This window comes from Elephantulus edwardii, unplaced genomic scaffold (genome assembly GCF_000299155.1).
Source record: "Elephantulus edwardii isolate Elephantulus edwardi_28Jun2011 unplaced genomic scaffold, EleEdw1.0 scaffold00005, whole genome shotgun sequence".
In the NCBI taxonomy this organism is placed as follows: domain Eukaryota; kingdom Metazoa; phylum Chordata; class Mammalia; order Macroscelidea; family Macroscelididae; genus Elephantulus; species Elephantulus edwardii.
Window position 1 is genome coordinate 17,056,451 of NW_006399755.1, and position 6,276 is coordinate 17,062,726.

The following is a 6,276-nucleotide window of genomic DNA, read 5'->3' on the forward strand; positions in this document are numbered from 1 at the left end:
TCACTTGCCTTTGAATTGGCAGCATAACTCCTTACTCACGAGGCCACCAGTGCTACCTCATTGCTGGGTAAGACTATATAAATGTCAGGTGCACGTAGCTCACCAAGAGGCTTGAATAAATTCAGCGAAGTCCAGTTGGAACTAACTCACAGCTGGCCCTATAGTGAGTTTCTGAGACTATAAAATCACATGACAGGGGATTCCCTCTGAATGACTGGGAGATTCAAAATGTCAAAATTGAGTGGTCTTTGGGGGCCAGGCACCATAGCTCCTTACCGAAGTAATGAAATGACTTGCAAATAATGTAAATGGCACATCAATGGGGTAAGGTGGAGTCATGCAAATAGAATGGATATAATGCTAATATGGACAGTGATCATTTTTGCAATCCTACCTGCCTTACCACTTGGCCAACTGCCTGGAAGAGATCTATATTTGTTCCTATTCCAAAGAAGGGTGACCCAACAGAATGTGGAAATTATAGAACAATATCATAGATTTCACATGCAAGCAAGATTCAATTGAAGATTATCCAAAAACGGCTGGAACAGCACATCACCAGAGAACAGCCAGAACTCAAGGCTGGGTTTAGAAGGGGTCGTGGTACTAGGGATATTTTAGCTGGTGTTAGATGGATCTTAGCTGAAAGCAGGGAATACCAGAAGAATATCTATCTGTGTTTCATTGATTACGCAAAGGTGTTTGACTGTGTGGATCATAACTAACTGTGGCTGACTCTGAGAAGAATGGGAATCCCAGAACATTTAATTGTGCTAATGTGAAATCTATTCTTGGACCAAGAGGCAGTCGTCAGAACAGAGCAGGGTAACACTGCATGGTTCAAAATTGGCAAGGGTGTACGCCAGGGATGTGTCCTATCTCCATACCTTTCCAACCTGTATGCAGAGCAGATTATCTGAGAGGCTGGGCTCTATGAGGAAAAGTGTGGCATCAGGATTGGTGGAAGATCTATTAACAATCTGTGTTATGGAGATGACACAACCCTGCTTTCTGAAACTGTGGAGGACCTCATGAACTTGCTGCGGAGGGTCAAGGACTGCAGCCTTCAGTATGGACTGAAGCTCAATGTCAAGAAGACAAAAATTCTCACCACTAGACCAATTGGTAGCATCAGGATGGATGGTGAAGAGATTGAGATTGTTCACAGCTTCAGTTTGCTCAGTTCCACGGTCAACACTCTTGGCACCAGCACCCAGGAAATAAAAAAAATGTATCGTGATGGGAAAGTCTGCTGTTAGGGACCTCTACAAAGTACTGAAGAGCAATGGTGTCACTCTGGAGACTAAGGTGCATCTGATACAGGCTATGGTCTTTGCAATCACTTGTTATGCATCAGAGAGTTGGACAATGACTAGGGAGGATAGAAGGAGAATTGATGCCTTTGAGCTGTGGTGCTGGAGAAGAGTATTGACTGTACTAAGGACTACCAAGAAAACAAACAGGTTCATCCTTAAACCGGGCAGCTCCTTGGAGGCAAGGATTCTGGGACTTCGTGGACATACTTTGGTCATGTTGTAAGGAGGGACAGGTCCTTGGAGAGGGATATCATGCTTGGGAGGGTGGAGGGACGGCACAAGAGGGGATGACCCTCTATGAGGTGGATTGATTCAGTGACTGGGGTAATCGGGATGGGAGTGTCAGAGGCAGTGTGATTAGCACAGAATAGAGCAGGGTTTATGGCTGTTGTACATAGATTTGCTATGAGTCGCAAGCGACTTGATGGCGCATAACAACAACAACAACCACCTGTCTTAAAAGCAGGTTTTTACAGAACTTTTTTTTTTTTTTACAGAACTTTTACAACCATAAAAAATGAAGAGACATTTGGACCTCAGAGTCCCATGCTGGAACTCCTAGACCCATGAGACACAGAGCTGTTACAACTCAAAAGAGTTGCATAGTAGAAGAGAAATGGCAATGGTGGCAGCAGAACTGGCAAAACCAGAAGACCTGCAAGAGACAGAGCTGTGGGCTTCTGGCCCATGAAGCGAGAAGACAATGCTTTGAGGGCAGGAGGCTTACTCATACAAGAGATGCCATCAATCATTTGTTGGGGAGTTGGCTGAGCTAGGTTTGATAGGCCTTTTGAGTGACATCTGAGCAGGCTCAAAATGCTGCACTCTTTTGGTTGTTGTTGTGTGCTCTCAAGTCAGCACTAACTCGTAGGTGACCCTCGAGTTGCTTTTCAGAGGCCCAGGAGGAGATTGCCTGTTCTTCTTCCACAGAGCAGCTGGTGAATTTGAACCACATGTTTTGGGGCTTGCAGTGCAGGTTCTTAGCACTAGGCCACCACAGTCTAATACGTTAACCATTTGTACTGCCAGAGGACTCTAAAAGGAATCATAAAGGAAACACAGCATATGGCTAATGGAAGGAGTTTTAGAGGAGAAAATAATTGTCTGAGTCTTAAAGAGTTTAACCCATAGCTATTGAGTAGATTTCAACTAATAGTGACCCTGTTAGGACAGAGTAGGGCTGCACCACAGAGCATGATGACTGAAATCTTTATAAGAACAAACTGTTCTTTCTCCCACAGAACATTTGGTAGGTTTGAACTGCCAACCTTTCATTTAGCAGCCTAACATTTAGCCCATTACATCAGTAGGGCTCCTTCTCAAAGAGGTTAGGAATATAACAATTAGCATCTAACAGGACATATATAGGGCCAAGGAGCATCTAGTAAAGGCTAGAAAGAAAGTAGGGATTAAGTAGAGGGATCTCAAGTAATTTAGGATGTGAGGAAGGCAGATTAAAACATTATTTTTACACATTAAATATATAAAAATATATTTTACACATAACTAAATGGTATAGTATAAGACTGTGTAACTCCTGATAACACAGAAGCTATTTTAAACGAAAAAAGAGAAAATTTAGTCCTTCTATCAGTAATGGATTTGAAGCATATTTAATTTTATAGCAATTTTAAACATATCAATGAAGTAAAATACAGTCTCTCTTGATGGCTATATCCAAGTTCCAGCATAGAATCTGAATCAGACAACTCAAGTCTTAACTCTTCCACTTACTAACTTATCCATTGTGAGTATGTCATCTTGTTTTGTGATAACTGTACTGAGAAGCTTGAGGATTTATATTGTTCTGGGAGACTCACTACAGTAATACTGGTCAGATGAAGTATCAAGTGCTCACATGGACCAACAAATACCAGGAACATTTCAATACCTACCATGCATTTATTTAGTGCCTGGGTAGTGCAAACAGTTAATGCACTTAGCTGCTAACCATAAGGTTACAAGAGCCTGCCCAAAGGAGCCCCAGAGGAAATTCTGACAATCTTAAAAAAAAACCAACCCAAATCCAACAAAACCAAAACACCAGCCATTGAACACTCAATAGTGCACTCTTCTAGCCTGACATATATGGGGTTGCAATGAATCAAAGATGACTTGACAGCAACAGGAAAACTGGTTATGCATTCTAGGAAGGGTACACATAGCCAGAATGCTCCTTTGAAGCAAGAGTCATGAAATGTTGTATCACAGACCTTGTATATGTTGTTAGGAGGGGCCTAGAAAAGGACCACATGCGTGGTAGAGGCTCAGTGTATACAGATGAAAGTCCTCATGCGATGGAATGACACAGTGGCTGTCCTAATGGATTCAAACACAGCAATGACTGGGCACATGGAGACCAAGATCTGGGTCTTATCTAGTATATCTTCATTATATGGAGATATTTTAAAAAAGGGTGACTTTAACAAACAAAGGTTTATTATCTTATAGTTTGTTGTTATGTGCCATTGAGTCAGATCTGACACATAGCTGACCTTCCAGCCCATTTACAGAGGTTAGAAATTGCACAAGAGGAAATTGTTCATCTTTCTGCTGCAGAGCAGCTGGTAGATTTGAACTCTGTTCCTTTGGGTTAGCAGTGCAGCTTCTTACCTTCTAGGCCACCAGAGCTTCCATTCAGGATACAAGCTCTAGGGGAAGTGCCCTTTCTCTCAGCCAGCTCTTGAGGAAAGTCCTTGTTTCCTTCAGCATCTAGAGGCCTGATGTTCCCTGGAAACCTCTATGTGTTCTGGTGCATTCTGGTGTAGTTTTGTTGTGCAGGGACTTGTGTTCAAGGAGATGACCTCTACTCCTGTAATTATTTCTTGGTAGTACTCAAGGGCTCCTCCTCTCTCCTTGAGCAGTTGTATTTTCTCTCTTTCTAAATTGGTAATGAGATTAGGGAGCTCTCGTGTTTTAGTGGTAAGAAGCTGTGCTGCAATCCCAAAACCAGGCAGCTCTTCAACTCCATGAGCTGCTCCACCGGGGGGAAATGAGCAGTCTCCTCCTGTGTGATTAACTGCCTCTGAAAACCACCTGGAGGGTCAGCTCCATCCTGAGCATTATCAGTGAGATTGCAGGTATTACAGGTCACACCCTAGGGAAAATGTCCTTATACCTGATTAGGGCTATGGGGGCATTAAGGAATGTTCAATTCCAGGCTTAATCCTCCTACAAATATTCGGTTCAACAGACCACGGAGGATTATTATGTAGCCTCCACATTATATAACTGTAACGTATTTTGATGAGATACAATTCAACCTATGACAGCCAGGCAGTATTTCATTTGGTTGTCACTATAAGTTAGAACTCATCAGCACCTAACAACATGTTTACACCTACCTACCATGAATAACCAGAAATAAGCACAACTTTGACTGATAGCATTACCCTACTCTACAAATGAAGAAATTGAGGCCCAAAGAAAGAAAGAAAGTGACTAACTAAATCGAAGCTTTTTGTTGTTCCTATGTACTGTTGAGTTGAAACTGACCCATAGATGACCCTCCATTGGATTTTCACAGGCAGTTAATCTTGCAAGGGAGGAGATTGTCCATCTTTCTAGCACAGAGCAGCTGGTGGGATTCAAACCGCAATCAAATCCCTTCAGGATTACAATGCAGCTTCTTGCCACTAGGCTACCAAGCAAAGCTTACAGCTTTATAAAAATAGTTAAGTCTGGTTGTTGTTGTTTTTGTTGGTTGCCATTGAGTCCAGCACAACTCATGGCAACTCTGAACAAAAGACCTAATGCCTTCTCATAACTATGGTCTTTTCTCCAAGTTCATAGAATTTCCAGAGGCATATGGTTTAGGAAGTGGATGCCACTCCTGCTTCCAAACCTGGTTTACAACTGGGAGCTCCATCAAACACTGGCCACATTGGGAAACCAATCTGGTATTTGATACTCCAAATGGCACAAGGTTCAGCATCACAGCAAACCCAGGTTACTTCATACAGCACATTGGCGAAGAGTGATGTACAAAGTGGAAGAATGTTCCTCCAGATATAAATAACAACACTAGTCTCATTTAGCAGTGGTTAAGTTTCGTCAAGTCAAATATAGCTCAGAGTAAACTTTGCACAAAAGACCTGAACTCTGTTCTGTAACTAACATCATAAGCCTGGTACTCTTTCCATTGTAATACTTCTAAGCTTCACTCATCATTTAAAGTGGCATTTGCAATTTGTTGTGGAATCCTTCAGCTAATCATAGATCAATATGCAAAATTCATTTTTACTATATATTAAATACATCAGAGCTAAGACGAAATAAGAACATCCTACCAGATAAAGCTTGCTGGGATGCATGTCCAATTGGAATCAATCTTATCTATTGTACAGAATAAGAAGCCCTGGTAGTGCAGTGGTTAAAGCACTCAACTGTTAACCAGAGAGTTGTCAGTTTGAACCTACTAACTGTTCCATAAGAGAAAGATGTGACTATCTGATCCCAAAAAAGATTAGAGGTTTGGAAACGATATGATCTGTCTGACATAGTGGCTATGAGGCAAAGTCAATTTAATAGCAATGAATTTTTATGTTTGTTTGTAAATATAGAATTCTACAACACGGGGTCTTTTCTAGAATATAGAAGAACTTCCTGCTTTGGTTGAATATAGGCATACTAGTCAACAAATAGTCAGTTCAAACCCACCCAGAGATGCCTCAGAAGTAAGATCTGGCAATCTACCTCCAGAAGGTCACACTCCTAAAAAATCTTCATAGACAGAACTAAATGGCAATGAACATGTGGAGTCGAGCATGATTCACAGTGACCCTATGAACAAAAGGCCTGAACCCTTTTAATAACTATCATCATTTCTCTAAGTTCATAGAGTTGCCAGAGGCATGTTGTTTAGGAAATGGATGCCACTTCTGCTTCCAAAAACAATAGGCTATAGTAATGCTAAAAGATAAAATAAGATGATACACATGAAGATCTGATCGTTCTAATG